At 33.7% G+C, this 17071-nt stretch overlaps 1 protein-coding gene across 4 annotated transcripts in view; it reads left to right on the top strand.

Moving 5' to 3' along the window:
• LOC116849070 (protein vein) overlaps nt 1-17071 on the top strand; it is a 934475-nt gene that overhangs the window by 116898 nt on the left and 800506 nt on the right. The window lies entirely within an intron of this gene.

The following is a 17071-nucleotide window of genomic DNA, read 5'->3' as shown; positions in this document are numbered from 1 at the left end:
CATGTTCTTTCCGATGGAGCATAATTGCCATAAGCTTCGAAAAGCAATTTATGAGCTGCAGCTGCAGTTTTTTTCAAGTCAAAGTAATGAAGCAGCACATGTCGAAAAAACAACTTATCACGTTCCATATTTAATCAAAAGAAAAAATAGCACTGCTCGCTTAAATGAATCTCTTCGCACTGAATTTTACTGACAAATGTCTAACCTCTAAAATGCAGCCAGTTTCAGATGTCAAAATAAATTACACCTACAACTAACGTCATCTAACTGTGAGCCGCAGGAACTAAGTTTACCACCTAATAGTACTGGATGCATCCATTGCGTCAGGCGAGTTTCGAGCGTCGAGTGGTGATAGGTTAGAGAAAAGTAGTCGAAGCATCGGCTCTATGTGCACTAATATTGCACTATCACACGCGATTATTCGTCAATCCTCTTTAATGATAATAATTACAAATTTTACGTAGCTGTTCTAAAAGTAATTTTTTGTTTAATTAGATCTAAATTACATATACATATACATGAAATGAGTAAAAGTTATCGTCATATAATTGCACCCTGTGCAGTTGCCTCAGCCGAAAGAATATTGCTGCTTCTCTGTTGTGGAGCCTGCAAAGAATAAATACTACTTATAATACTAATACTTGAAAGATCCATTTGGTTACATCAGACATCACTGAGAGTGCCGCTTAAACACGTAATGAACAGGTAATGAAAGTCAATATATCATTTACAGAGTAAATTTACAGAGTAAATTCTCATACACTGAGAAGAAAATATCTAAAAATCAATAAATATTTATTAGGTGGGTATCATGAAAATATTTACTTAAGGAGTCTGGATGGTCAGATTGCCTGAAAATCATACTTGTTTTTTCACAATTTTTTATAATATAAATATATGGTACATGCAGTTTAAATATATTTCGTTTTTCTTTTCAAGGTCGTCATTTTGCAGTAATATCTTGACTTTCGTGATTCAATTAAGCTGAATTTTAGGTAGAAAATTTTCATAAGCTTGTCGTTATTGTGTGAACTACTATAATAGAAATTGAGTAAAAGTTAACAAAATTGCAAATATCTTAATGGAATATTATTAAATTTTCAATTCTTTTATAATAAAAAAATTAATATTTCAAAATTAAATATTTTCACGAGTTTGTTAGTGGTTCACACGATAACGACAAACTTAATTTTCTACCTAAAATTCAGCTTAATTGAATCACCGAAAGTCAAGATATTACTGCAAAATGACCTTGAAAAGAAAAACAAAATATATTTTAATTGCATGTATCATACATTTATATTGAGTATTTGATCATCAAAATTATATTTTTCTTCTCTTTATATGTTGTATAAATACACGTCAAAATAACACTTTCGCATATTCACTCACTTTGTCATAAAAAATTGTGAAAAAACAAATACAATTTTCAGGTAATCTGATCCTCCAGTCCCCTTAAATCAAAATTCTCTTCATTTAAACTGAGTATTGTTTATTCAACTTAAATAAACAACATTCGATTTATATATAGAAAATTTTGATTTAAGTAAATATGTGTTAATGATACACACCTAATAAATATTTATTAATTTTTAAACATTTTTTTGTACTATAGTTACACAATCATCTTGTATGCATAGTCGAAGAATAACATTAATATTTTGTTATGCCAATTGTATTTAGACAAATGATACCCTTAGTATTTTGTCCGTATATAAACTTATGAAATATATTTGGGATCTAATAAATATTTGTTAATTTTTTAATATTTTTTTCTCAGTATATTACAACCACCTTGTATGCATAGTCGAAAAATAACATTAATGTTTTGTTATGGTAAGTTTATTTAGAGTTGGCAAATATATTTGGCAAGTGATATCCTTCGTATTTTCTCCGTGTATGAACTTATGAAATATTTGGAACAAGTAACATTTATTCGAATGCAGCATGTGTTTGTATGCAGCACTAAAAAAGCAGCCAGTTTCTCTCCTCTCTATGTCTTTATCTCTTTGTTATAAATGTTTATTTGCCTAGTGTCGGTGCGCGCGCGATCTGGATACTCACACCGAGATTTACGGGCAGCTTTAATGATACGGCGGGAAACGCAATAATAATAGCCCAGCCGCACGTGTTACAACGACGACGACAACAACGAAGATGGCTACGTCGACCACGTCGATGCTCTCTTGGTCTTTCTCCGATTTTCCGTGTTTTCTTCCGCGTTATTGCTTTGATCGCAGCGTTTGTTCGCTTTGGGCCGGTGGTCCGTTTGTATGCGTCGCGACGCTCGCACAGCGCGAATGCTCGCAGTGGGACACCCGTGGCACTCTTTGAGGACAATACGCGACACGACGCGACGCCAACTATGGAATCTGGCCCGTGCAGTTGTCCCCGGATATTTTAATGTGACCAAGTTGCGCTTTTTTCCCCTTTATCGATATGACGGAGTTACAATAGCGTATATCACGAGCCATTGCTGCCACAGGCGCCGGCAGGGTTACTCGCGGCCGCGGCTACTTGTTGCGGCATAACTTACGCTCGCTATTCTTCGGATTCCAATGACAGCACGCTCCGATTGTCGCGAACAGGTGGATCGCTGAGCCGTGAAAGGCTCGGCGCGCGAGCGCGCATACGCCGCGACGAGGTGGTTTCGTTGGTTCTTGCGAATGTGCCGTATGCACGACGCGGCAAATGCCTGATCGTAGTCGCGGAATCGTTCCGTGGGAAAAAGTCAAGAATAAAGGAGATGCCATATTTGAAAAGTTTGCCGAGAAAATACTTGCTTTTTAACCGAGAGGGGATTCTCTTTGTCTTGTACGTATGCACTGAAAAACTCAATTAATTGAGTTAACCAGAATTTGATTAAAATAAGGTGGAACAAATGTTTTGATTGTGAGAACCAATATTTGGTACTTTGAACCAAAGGTTTGATTTTTTTCAACGAAAATGGAACAGGTTTATTTTCAGAGAATCAAATCTTTGGTAGAAAGAACGAAATCTTGGCCCACACAACCGAAACATTTGTTCGACCCTATTTTAACCAAATTTTGGTTAACCCAACTAAATGAATTTTTCAGTATGTTTGCTTATTTGTATGTTAATTTATAATTCGAGTACCCCTAGAGATATTGAAATGAAACTTTTTTCAACGTGTTCAATATGTTATCTACATGATTCTTAGATTAAACATCATTATCAGTGTTTGTCCAGGTCTGGAAATTGGATAAATTTTTAGATCTGGAATTGAGTGAACATCACTTGCTTGAAAATCTGAGAACATTTATAAATAGAAGACGCGCGTGCGAAACTTGTATTTTTTAGTAACTTTTAAAACTTTTATATTTGACTGAATTCATAAATAGACTTTTAGTAAATAATTCAAAAATGCGAAATGAGAAACTTTTTTAACAAAAATAAATTTTAATGAAAAGAATTGTTTCTTTTTAAAACTTTTAAAAAGACTGTATTTTTTACCGAATTCATAAATAGACTTTTAGTAAATAATTCAAAAGTATGAAATAAGAAAAACTTTTTCAACAAAAATAAAAACCTCACGCTACTGACAACGTTAGTTTTTATTTGCCTTCGTTTTGTATTTACGATTACACATTTTGGGAGCGCTATCTTATTTATTTAATAAAAACCTCAATAGCTTTGAAAAGTATGAAATAATTTTGATTCAATATTTTTATGTATTTATTATTCTATCCTAATATTGTAACAAAAAATATTAAAAATTAGCGCGGAAAAACAAATTAGGTAGATAACTAACTATATAACTGTAAAGAGATGAAAAATTTAAAAAAGGTATGACTCTACTGACTCAATATTGTCATATAGGATTTGAAATTTTTGAAGGCATTTATTTGTGTGTAAAAAAAAGTATCTTCGCAAAGTTTATGTCATGTTTGTTGCACATAGGATTACAAATGCTTTTACACAATGTGTGAAAATATGCGCAAAAACAAATTGGTGCATTGCTCAATATGTAACGACAACGATAAAAATGTTCAAAATTGACATCTCGAGCTGTCAGTTAGCGTAAATATTTGCCTGATGCAAAAATTCTGCCGTTTGCACATTTCGAACGTGTGTTTGCTCCACTCAGGAAAATTCCAAAGAACATTGCTGTACCTTTATAACTGAATTTAGGACCTTAAAAATATACGAAAAGTTTGCACAAAGATTTTTACATACGCGCGTGGTTAGATTTTCTGCTAAATATTGCAAAATAAAGCAACGCATATTTATACAATATCTATATATACAAGACATACGAAAAAAATATCATGATCATGTTAGTGTTTATTTGACATATTTTAATGATTGCCCTTAAGAAAAGGATGCTGGAACCGAAATCTTTTACTGGCTTTTTCTATAAAGTTTACATTATATTGGCTGCATACAATTACAAATGCTTTCACGCAATAAAAATAAAGAAATACGAGCAATTGGAGTGTTGCTCAATATATAACAAAAATGATAAAAAATTTCAAAGTTGACATTTCGAATGTAAATTGCTTGCCAGACGCTATCAGTTAAAGTAAAGATTTGCCTGATATAAAAGATCTGTAATTTGTATGAACGTGAATTTTTTCCGTATTCTTTCTTTCTCTCTCTCTCTCTCTCTCTCTCTCTCTCTCTCTCTCTCTTTAAAAAATTTCAAAGAACATCGCTGTGTCTTTATATGTGAATTTAAAGAGAAGCTTAAAAATATCGGGGAACTTTATAGAAAAATTTCTATATATACATGATGCGGTTTCTTGCAAAATATCGTAAAACAAAGCCACACAATTTACATATCATCTATATATACAAGAAATAAGAAAAGAATATGATTATATTAATAATGATACGTCTCTACTTTATCGACATTTTTTTATGTTCATCATCGATTCCAACATCCCTTTAAAAGGATATGACTTTAAAAGGATAACGTAGTTTCGTATTTTGTACTGTTTTTCTATTTAGTTGTATAGAATTGTAAATGGCTGAACAAAGTGAAAGTACAAATGTCAATAAATTTAAGAGTACCGCATGTTATATAAGAAATTTTAAGAATTTTCTAGTCGATATAACTTGAGGAAAATTTGAGATATTCCGCCATTTATAGACATTTGTACTTTGACTCTAAGTAAGCATTTGCAGTTCTATACAACCAAATGGAAAAACAATGTGAAATACAAAAGCTGTCCAGCATCCTGTCAAGAAAGATTAAGAAATTCAGAAAAATTAAGAAGTTGAATTTGGTCGTACGAGCTGTGAATAATATATCGGAAGGAACGTTGCTCGGGGCGTACGAGATCACATGAGACTTTATCGCCGCGAAGGATTTTCGACGATGCTGGCGATGAAAACTAATGAAAATTCCACGACGTACGTTTTCGTACGCGAAATTGATTTATTGCCGTTCGCGAGGACTTTTCCACGACCTCTCCCTCTGCCTCTCCCTCTCTCTCTCTCTCCTCCCTCTCTCTCTCTCTCTCTCTCTCTCTCTCTCTTTCTCTCTCTCTCTCGATCGCGATCGAGCGTGGAAGCAGCGCGAATGGAGGAGTGACGCTGCGAATTCCTGGCGCCAGCCACGTCGATTCGCAACACCTTCCTACAACCAGAACTTCAACTTGAAATTATTTCTCCTTATCATAGTTCACGCAGTTAAGCGAATGACACTGCACCTTCCTGGGTCTATCTTCGACGAAGGCGCGCAAATAAGCCAGAGGGACTCGCGAGCGCGCGCTTCGTCGTTTGTTGCATTATCGTCCTTCCAGTTTCACAAACCGTCGTCGTGTCTATATATACACACACACACACACACCCACACACACTTTATATATATATATATATATACATCGACGTGTCAGCTCGCGACTTCTCCGGGATCTCATAGCGCCGAGATTACTTTCGGAACGGAACATTATAAGATCGGGATATTAAAGTTGGCGGACGCGCCTTGGCGCGCGCTCACGAGCCCGCGACTCGGAAACTTTGTTTTCGTGCGCACGCGAGTGTTTTAGCGTTGAGAGTACCTACATTCCTCATTTCGGAATGTCGCTGTCACATCATCGGCGTTGAATCCTCGCGTGCGAAATCGCGTGGTCTCCGCGAAGTAACGACTCAGTCGTGCGCGCGAAAATCTCGGAGCCACGCGTCGGACACGTTATCACTCTCACACACACTCTCTCTCTCCCTACGAATCGAAAGAGTCGAAATTCATTCGCGCCGCACGCAAAGAAGAATCCAATCCGCCGTGAATCACCGCGGTGAACAAGGCGAGAGCCGGTGCCGCCTATATCCCCTTTCGATCGGTTCTCTCACTGTTTAGATTTCAGCGAGTTACGGCATTCGTTCGCGTTCCCGATCGCGCGTCGTGCCGCACGCACACTGCGCCGCGCCGCGCCGGTGGGTAACCTGACCATCGAAAGGAGTATTCTAGGGCACTGTACCCGGGGCTTAGAATAAACTCGGTTTACTTAAGCATGACGGGCATGCATATGAGTACGGGGCAAAGGAGAGCCGCCAAGCGCCATGTACCCAGTGGCCAGAAATAATTGTCATTCTACTTGGGACGACGACGCGGCGAGTTCGCCAAGGCCTCATCCGATCTTTCCCCTTTGCTCCCTCTTCCCTTCTTCGAGCCCTGCTCGTCTTCTCTCCCGTCTTCCGTGCGCTCTCCTCACGCTCCTCTCGCGTCTTTCTCCCGCAGGCCGCGCGGAGGAGACCCTCCTCCTCCTCTTCCCGCTCTCGCCCTGTCTGTCGGACGAGTCCGCGGCAATAACGTCGTCGTTCTGCGTCTTCCGCGAGACCTTTTGTTGCCGTGATACCACGCGATTCTCAGCTTGAATTTTCGAGCCCTCGGTCGACCGAGGGAGGGAGATAGCTCAAGTGTCTATCGCGGTCGTCACGTCTGAAGATTTCATATCTCTCGGAAAATTAATATAATAGTCCCACTTATGAAACATTTACAGTTAGAAAATGAGACTTCACACACACACACACACACACAAACACATTTATTATATTATTATTATATTTATTATTATATTATAAATATGTCGATCGATCACTAAAAGAGGAAGTGTAAATACAAGCAACAAATATCGTGATTTTAAAGCAAAATTTTTAGATCTTAAATTAATTGATTCTAAATTAAAAAATATTAATGGAGATGTGCATAAAGGTTTACAGTAGCAGTAACCATGAAAAGAACAGCAATAACCATGTTAATAACAAAAAGCTAATAACGAAAAAGTTTTTTGCAAAACTATATTCTCCGGAAGATAATTAGTATTTTTTAATAAAATATGCTTTCAGTAATGTGGAAAACTCAAATATTAACGACAAAGTTAGGAAAACTGTTTATCATGATTAAATTGCTAATTAACAGATGATATTTCCTAGGCTGATACTCTCAATGTTTACAATAAAATTGGAAAACTTTAAACGGTTAATAATAACCGTTATTAGTAAATATGTGCTATAAATTTGACAATTTCTAAGTTTAATGATGACTTTCCAAAAAGTGTAGCTATCGCTACAACTTGTGTGACTGTATAATTGATTCAACTTTCCAGCAACACATAGAAAAAGAAGAAGGAACGATTCGATTGTATCTTCAAGAAAGGGACCAGTATATTGGATAATTTTATAATTTTATAATTGGATAATTGCATAATGTTAGAAACTTTAGAAATGCTCTATTTGACAGTAAATCGACACGTCCGACAATATTTGTTGTACGATATATGAAAGGACACTCTAATAATACGATCAAAGTCAAGACAAAATCTTTGTTACTAACAATGCTGTTAACATATATCTATTTTTTAATTAACATTTTGTTTTTTTCATTCTTTGATTTAGATTGCTAAGTTAGAAAAATCACTTTTTGTCAATGTGATGGCAAAATTATCAAGCATATTATACCAAAATAAAAACCTTTTATCAATAACATTTGTTTTCTGCAAAATGTTGAAAACAAGTGTTATCAACATTTTTCATTCCAAAATAACAAAGTTGGCAGCAAAAATGTGATTAATAACTTGTTGAAAATAATTGTTTCCAGCAATTTTAAATGAGATAATCTACATTTGTCAATAACACTGTTAGAAACGTTAACAATGTTATTGCTAATGTAAACTGGCCTTAATTTCAATTATAGGTCAGTTTAAATATTTCGCATTGTTACCACAAATTATACAATATTTAATTTTATATTAACTTTTAAAATGAATAGGAAAGTTATTCGTGCAGTGTTTCAATAACTTTACATTTCTCCTATATCCCCGAAATTTCTAAGGCTTCACATATACTCCAAAAAAGTTATAATACAGGCACTTAAGGTTCAGCAGCATCAAATTCGTCAGTTACTACCTGAATAGCAGTCGAAGCAATAATTTTTCAAGTTATTTTAACTTTTTTAATTAATGTGATATTTTTTATAATTTTGACGAAACCGTTAAACTGGACAAACACGGAAACAGGTAACAAAGTTTTTGCAATTGTATGCTTCTTTTTCTTATGTTTCTTACTTCTTCCTTTACTTTTGTATAATGCGTAAAAATGTCTTTTTTTACGTTATTCAATCTTATTTTCTTATATTATGAAACACTATACACTATTATCATATATCAATATAATTCGATCTTTTAAAAGATATTATAATATAATAAACTGTTCTTTTAACTATCATAGTTTAAATATAAACTATGATATAAACTATGACATAGTTTTAAATATAAATATTTAAATATTTTTATTCTTCAAGAAACATTACAGAAGTTATGATTTTTTTTAATAAAATAACTTTTTAATAAAATTTTTCGTAGAGCAATTAAAAAATCATATAAAGAACTTTTTTTAAAATAACTTTTAATGTATCAATTGAAGCTTGAAACAAGATATGTATGGATTTTTGCAGTAATTTTCAACAAGTTTAAATTGATAAAAAAATACGTCAGACATGAGTGACCGTCCATTCTCTCCCCGCCCTATTAAGTTGCCGAAAATATCAATTCACATTAAAGTTTTGCGAATTTGCAATTCGTTAAGATTAATACTTTAATAGATCAAGTCTGATTGGTAATTGAGACTCGACTCATAATTGGGACTGTTACCTTACTTCGCCTACTGCTTCATACGGCTTTATCTACTTTCCCGTATGCATTCTCCTTGAGATCGCGATTTTATTACGCGCATGCGCGCCACAAAGAGCAATAAGAGGGAAATTGTTCCTCTTATTAATAAATGGCGCGCGCACACAGAATCACACAGTGAGCATATAAAATTTATTACAAGGTTTCATCGCGCATAGAACGGGAACTATATAACCGGTCAAAGACCGCTTAAGTGTATGTGTGAGAAAGCACGTCTCCTCTTCGTTGAAATAATTTAGATATTTCTGTTTTAGAGAACGAACGCGCGTATACCGTTTGGAATTTATTCTCAAAGTACGAATCCAATTTACGCGCGATAGCGCGTACGGTCGTTAACGAGTCTAGAAAAGACCGGATTCAGCCCAGCTTAACATTCATTATCGGAAATTCGGGCAGGGTCGATGAAGTTAACTACCCGAAGTGAAACCGTAAAATTAACGCGCGCTGGACTCCATAATTCATTCGTGGTTATAATTATGAATACTTTCTCTTATTGTATCGCATTCGCTCGTGCATCTGCTATAGTATTTCTTTATTTTGAACGATATTCTCCTCCGCAATTTTTGTGGCAACAGAATGGATTGAAATGAACATAAAAGTTCCTTACTATTTTGCGATATTCGCAATAAATCTCGAGATATTAATTAAAGAAGATTAGTAAATGATCACGCGCGTGATAGATGAGCTGTAATGGCGTCGTTTGCCGTTGTATAGTTATACATTTGTATAGTTATACATTAGATCAAACTGAACAAAAAAGTCCATTTGTAAATGACTACATAGATTTTAGATATTTAAAGACATAGATATTTAAATACATAGATTTTAGATAATTAAAGATTTGTGTATTGTCGCGTACAATTATGTAACAATTTTCTTTCATTAATAACTGAAAATTTACTTGGTTATATGTAAAATGATAAAAAGCTCTTTTGTTTAAAAAATAAAAAAACATTTTGAAAAACTCTGAATATTTTATAGAATAATAAAATTATTTAAAAAATCAACATATGTTTTGTTCAATTCTAACGTAAAATGAAAACTAAAAAAATATTAGGAAGAATTTGAGCTTTTCGAATTATATTTGGAATATAACACTTGGAACATTATATTTTTAATTCCAGCACTTTTAGAGAAGTGGACTGGATCCAAATTACATAACTCCCATGAAATTTTCTATATAAAAAATAATGTTTTTCAAATTCCGCACCTCTGAAGAACACGGCTGTGTTTCTTCGCCGCAAAGTTTCTCAATGTTTCTATGGGTATTTTTTTTTTATATGATTGACGAATAGATCGATACTAGAATAAATAATATACATGCATACAACACCACACATCGCCAATACATCTACCATATCGTGATCATTCACCAATTCTTTAATTAATATCTTGCCTACACGGAAAAAAAAAGATTTGGTTGAATTAACCAAATATCTGGTCGAATATGAACGATCCAGAAATTCCGATTGATTAACTAGACATGTTTGATTAGTCTATAAAAAATCTTGTTAACTTAAACAGAATGGGGTTACTTCAATCAGAATTTCTGGATTGTTCATATTCGACCAAATATTTGGTTAATTCAACTAAATCTTTTTTTCCGTGTATTATTGTGAATATTGCAAAACGGTACAGGACCTTCATGTTCACTTCAATTCATTCCCACAAAAATTGCGGAGGAGAGTCTGGGACACCCTGTATAATAATTTTTTTTTCTCTTCCCTATATATCCCGTAATGCGCCGTTACATCCTTTTATCCCACGAATCTCGCAGAGCACGTTTCGTCATTCTCATTTCTTTCAGCGTTTTTATTTGCCGCGAGCTCCCCGACGAGACTTTAAAAAAGACGAGAAGTAGAAAAAAGGATAAAACGAAAGAGAAATATCCGTGCCTCGACATATTCATTATACTTTATCTTCTATGCGACGGGGAGTGTCTCGTAAATTTCGGAGATTTTAGAAGGACCCCCGATGACCGAAAGCGCACAGTGCAAGCGTTCGCAATAATGACGCTCGGTGGTGACGGGCTTCATCATGCCTCAAAATTTTCCGCTTTTATTTCTCGCCGTCTTTCCGCGCGCACGCAGTATATAGCTCACACATACGCGAGCATAATACAGACACAAGCGGGAGGACGTGTAAAAGCTGAAAGTTTGAAGGGCAAAAAGTTGAGGCGCGCGGTAAAGGCATCGCCAGCCGTTATCGCATTTTACGCCGCAACTCACGCTCGCTAACGGATAAACAATGCGCGAGGCGAACTATTTAAAACAATTTAATTAATCCGCAAACAAATGTAACGCAGGATCTGCGCTACTCGGCGGATATCTGCGTGACAAACGAGGGATGAATTATTTTTCTGTTTCACCGATTATTTTACCGATTGCATCTTGCGTGAATTGTCTGGACGAAGAAAGTAAGTTATAGAATTTTTTTATTTCATCGATTTCTCCGAATCGCGATCTATTCGTCGATCATATAGAAAAAAATACCCATAAAAACATTGAGAAACTTTGCGACGAAGAAACACAGCCATGTTCTTCAGTGGTGCGGAATTTGAAAAACATTATTTTTTATATAGAAAATTTCATGGGAGTTATGTAATTTGGATCCAGTCCACTTCTCTAAAAGTGCTGGAATTAAAAATATAATGTTCCAAGTGTTATATTCCAAATATAATTCGAAAAGCTCAAATTCTTCCTAATATTTTTTTAGTCTTCATTTTACGTTAGAATTGAACAAAACATATGTTGATTTTTTAAATAATTTTATTATTCTATAAAATATTCAGAGTTTTTCAAAATGTTTTTATTTATTTTGTATTCTTTTAAATACAATGTAGTATACAAAGCATAAAGAGAATATATAGTAAATGAAGTATAATAGAGGGATATATACACGGAGAGAATATTATACTAAAAATTACAACACAATTTCAGCAGTTTCCGGGAATAGATTGACACTATTGTTACACTCGCGCACGGGAAAATGAATGAACTCGTTTTTTCAAAAGAACAAGAAGTTTTACTGTTCACAGCAATTCCGTATAATTTTACAAGCTGAATACAAGATTGACATACGTCCGCTCGCGATCGCGACTCGTCAACTCTCTCGTTTTATTTATTATAAAATAGCTGTTCACCGCCGTTGCGCAGGCAATCACACTAAGAAAAAAATATTGTTGTTTCCGGCGTCAACTATACTTTTTGTAATTTTAACCAGAAAAATAATTAGAAGAACAATATTTCTAATAACACTTACTAAAACAATGATTTTTCTAACTATTTTTGTGGTTAAAATCACAAATAAGTATAGTTGACGCCGAAAGCATTTATATTTTTCTTTCAGTGCAGCAGCTGAGCAACATCGTGAATCTTTCTTCTAAAAACTGTCTTGTCGCTGTCAAAACAATCCCCGAACGCTCTTTCAGAGCGCGGGCAACACTATTATAAAAATTATAATAAAGCATAGTAACAATAATTATAAACATAATAATTTAATAAGAACATAATTTTTTATTACACTTATAAAATATTAATTTTTTAATATATTAATATTAATATATTTAATATATTAATTTTTTATTACATTTATAGTAATTTTTATTAAGTTTATGGTCACTTTTACTATGTCTTATTATAATTTTCATTATAGCGAAGTCTCATATTCCCAAGTATTAAAATTATATTGTAATTTTTACTACTATATTCTCTCCTTGTAGTGTATTATTAAGTATAAGAGAAAAGAATATATAATATTTAAGGTATAAAATATAAAATTTAAGGTGGATTCCTCTTGCTGTATCATAAAAATGTATTGACATTATTGGTTGAAAAAAAGTGCGATATTCCATACACGAAGAGAATTTTATAGTAAAAATTACTATAAAATATTTTAACAAAGGAATAGGTTGACATTCTACAGTAATTCACTATCCATTCATTTTATATATGCTGCTTATATTTTAGAAACTGAAATGTGCTATTAAAACATTTGTTACGTTTCTGCAATATATATTGTTTCTATCGAAAATTACTATGTTATTTAGCAAGATAGACATTGCTGACAGTCTATCCTACTAAAAATAATTAGAAAGAATTTATATGAAAAAATAGCTTTAATATTTTCTCCGTATATTACTTCTATTTCGATTCTAGCCAAAGAATTTATATTTAAAACAAAAACTTCCACTTTTTTTAATATCATAGTGAAATAATCAATTTTGACAAATTTTGGCATTCTAATTAGAATCCATCCTGTATGTGGAAAAGTTTCGCCCATTTCATATGTATTTTATATGTGCAAAAGTAACGATAAAAATAACGATTTTATTCGCTATTATATTGCAAAATAAAGTGTGTTATAACAATATTATATATTAACATGTTTCCGCTCTTAATGCATTAGTAGCAATTTAAATTAAGACATATATGTGTATATTCTAATTTTATATATATCTTTTAACTTTACTTCAATATTCCATTTTGACGCCTACTTTAATGTTCTGAAACCTATATGAACTTCTGTTGAATCTATTTAACTTACTAGCTTTACTGAGACGTTCTCTTCAAAACCTAAAAGTGACATCTAATATGTTTCTAACCCGCTATTTAGAGGCAGGAAGTAGAATTTCAGTTTTATATATATATTACACGTACATTGATTCTTCAGAATATACAGATAATAGAAAATTCAAATTCAAAGTAAACCTAAAATCTCATTTTTTTAATGTAACCTCATATTGTCCCTTAATCTTTTTCTTTAAGGCTCAAATATCGGTCCGATTCCAGTAATTTCTTTTTCATAAAATAGTTAAAAAGCCCTTCTGCTGAAGAGTTTTGTGATCCAAATAAAATTGACTGTCGAAAAACATAATTTTCTGAATGTACATAATTATGTATATTCGGGTTTACACGCATACTTTATATATAGCTACAGAATCTTATAAATCTTATTATCATAATAATGAACATAAAAGCGTCAACGTTATATTTTAAGATAATATCGATGAAAAATTGAGAAAATAAAATTTGCTCGCTTTTTTTCATGAAAAACTTTACACAATTTCGAGCGTTAACGATTCTGCTCTGTACGTCGTCACCATTCTGGTTTCTTTGCGGCAATTATTGTGTCACAAATTGGAACGAAAAATATAATAACTCTACTTAGTATTAATTAATAGTATTATATCAACGGAATCGTTACTTTACTAATATAAGAAAGAAGACACAAAGTAAATATATATATTTACGAGTATACTCGATATTTAAAGGTTTAAGAGATGATATTTGAAGTTAGAATACTTTTGCAATGAACATATGTATGTTAATTTAAACTTTCAGTATAATATGTTAAATGTGAAGACTGTATTGTTATAACATACTTTGTATTTTGCAGTGCATTATCCAGAAATGTAATTACATTACCGTTACCAATGAAAAAAATAATGTTGTTACTAAGTCGTTACTGAAAAAGTAACTTGTAACGGACGTTATTTCTCAATCCTAGTATATTCTTATATATTAAGGCTCTTCTAGGTCGCAATGTTGATCACGATCAGTCGCAAGACTTATTGTAACGATAATCGAAAACTTATCGAAAGTGAATCAACTTTAATCGTTGCGACTATGACGCTTATCTGACATTGCGAGAACCAATCAGAAGCTTCAATTTCCTAGTAGAAACGTATGTAGTTTGTGTAGATATCCGCTCAGTTAGTACATTCTAATTGGTTATAGAAATACTGCGTAAGAATTGAACAAGAACTAGATTCAGTGGTTGAAGCAGTTTACTGTACAATATGTGGAACGATTCTTTCCAAATATCAGTAATATTAATTCAGTTTTATAATATACACGTATTATAGTGTCTATTGTGAATAAATGTAAAAGATATTTATTTATACTGTTAGAAAAAGATTTAAAATTGCATAAACAATAAGTTAACGTGGAGAAAAACATGGAGTAAGAAAAAGAAATTGGAGGAAATAAGTCGTTTGACAATATTAAGCCCTATGACAGAGATGATAATTAAGATTAGAAATAAAAATGAATAGAAGTCAAATTCGATTTATGTTAATAATACAAAATTTCATTGCGTTGTAAACATAGATTAATATGATCAATGATACAAATGAAAATTGTTGTAATAGATTCAGAACTTGATGAAATAGTACAACTACAAGAATGGATAAAAAGATATATATCGTTTGATGATTATGAATAATTTCACGTAAAAGGCGAAAAACATGAGAAGATATATATTACTCATCAAAGATTTTCTGTGCTATAACTCTCACTAGCTCTTATTAAAAATTTTCACAATTAGGAATCAAATATAAAACATCACAAACATAATATCATCACAAGCAAAATATAAAACATAAAATATAAAACATAAAAGTCAAGTCTGTCATGCCCATTTGATGAGCAGCAGACTTGATTTTTAATCAATTGAATAGTTTTTTATTAATTTCTGTTAAAAAAAAGCTGTAAAAAACGTTATATTTTACGAAAAGTTCTTGTTACATATGTTATAAATTTTCATAAAATATCACATGCGATATTTTTTTATAAGAGCTCTGTTCTGTATAATAAATGGGTTCAGATTTTGCGCATTTTTCGTAGCAATAACAGCAGGAAAAACATATTTTGATTGGGGTTTCAGGCAATTTTACTCTTCATTTAGACAAATATAACATAACTCTCATAACAATAAACAAATCTGACATAACTGTCCAGTGACTACTCAAAAATTACATTAAATTTTATTTACTACTCAAAAATTACATTAAATTTTTGCCAGAGTAGCACAGCTTTTACGCGCCAATTGTTGGAGGCAATGACGTCACTTTGCTATGTGTAGCGATTTATATGGAGAGACGATATTTCTTTCCTTGTGACTGCGATCGACATTGCGACCATTGTAGGAGATTCTTCACGCAAAATCCAAGTTCCTCGCGTGTTTATTTCCGGTTAATTTTGAAGAAAGAAGGAACCGTCTGCCTAAGAGTCCCAATTTGCGCGGGAACACTGCTTAATTACAAACGTCGCGTCGGCGATGCGACACACCCGGTACATAGATTTATATCGGTTCGCAGCAGAACTAGTAACTAGATTATATGTGATCCCACTTTCGCGCGCGCGCAGCACAAATTGCCGATGTATACGCCATTCTCATTTGAAGTGCGCGGAGTGTACACCGCCGTATAGGGACGGCCGTGTCCGCAGACTAGACACAATCTATTCCGCCTAATCATAGTCGAGCCATTAAGAGCTGAGATCAATTAAATCGATCTCGCTGCAATAATTCCCGGACGCCGGACGGACGCCGCGCGCTCAGGCGCGGGAACGTTTTCTTTTTCCCTTCCTCCTCCCTGCCGTTGCCCGTCCGCCCCCGCGACTACTTTCTCCGACTGGTTTCTACGACTTCCGCCGTGAAGCGGGAATACTCGGCATACTCGCCCCGTCACCGTCACCGCCAATAATTATTCTAATAACAGATTATCAACGGTGAACCTGTCCGCGCGACTTCGTTTCTGTTCGCTCTGATAGAAGCTGCATGTCGGCCTTTCTCATTTCAAGACCGATTATCTATGATCCACGAACCAGATACACGCGCGATCTTCTTGCTATCTCGCGGAATACAGGTATGAAAGAATTGGGAAATTGGAAATCTTGCGTCTTCTCTCTCTCTCCTTCTCTCTTCTCCTTCGCGCGCGCTGAGATGCGCAAATATTTTGCATACACTGAGAGAAGAATTTAGTAAATATTATCAAAATTTGATTACTATTATTAAATGATAGACGTAAATACAGCTGGTCAAAGCTATGGCAATACTTATTAATTAATTTAGTTCTGTAAAATAAATTATTTATTTGACAGAAGTAAAATTTATTTGCTTCTAGAATATATTTGGTA

The sequence above is a fragment of the Odontomachus brunneus genome, unplaced genomic scaffold, assembly GCF_010583005.1.
Source record: "Odontomachus brunneus isolate Ranch 3 - 2012 unplaced genomic scaffold, Obru_v1 Obru_scaffold_105, whole genome shotgun sequence".
Taxonomy (NCBI): Eukaryota; Metazoa; Arthropoda; class Insecta; order Hymenoptera; family Formicidae; genus Odontomachus; species Odontomachus brunneus.
This window is presented reverse-complemented; position numbering and strand designations above follow the sequence as displayed.